Genomic DNA, 549 nt, shown 5'->3' on the forward strand with positions numbered 1-549 from the left:
ATTTTTTTCTCTAAAGGGACTCACTTTTTGTTTACACACATATATTTTTGAGGAAAACTATACCACCACATTAACTGATAAGTAGAGTCTTTTGCCATAAATAGATGACACATTAAATACACATTACAATTACATTAGCTATTAAATTAAAAAAAAAGTTTTTGTCCTACCAGAACCACCTCATCTACCATTCCTGATATACTTGCTACACTTTTGGAAACACATGGTGCTAGAACACTTTAAACCGTGACAGAATATGTAGAAGTGATGGTGATTTATAGAATTATTACTACTATACTCTTTGTGATTAATAAAGAAGCAAATCATTCAACCCTCATTTCATCCGGATGGTATAAAGAGTTGTTTCAAAAGTACAAACTGAATTTTATTTCTGGGAAACACACATCCATATACTTAGAGGAAAATCTCAAGAAAAGAATAAAGATTAAGTGCATCTGTTTAATATCATTAAAGTATAATTCTCTGAGAATACAGGTTTCTCAAATGAAGTAAGTGGTTATATGCGATGAAGTCAATCACCAATCAAGC

This window comes from Galeopterus variegatus, unplaced genomic scaffold (assembly GCF_000696425.1).
Source record: "Galeopterus variegatus unplaced genomic scaffold, G_variegatus-3.0.2 Scaffold36240, whole genome shotgun sequence".
In the NCBI taxonomy this organism is placed as follows: Eukaryota; Metazoa; Chordata; class Mammalia; order Dermoptera; family Cynocephalidae; genus Galeopterus; species Galeopterus variegatus.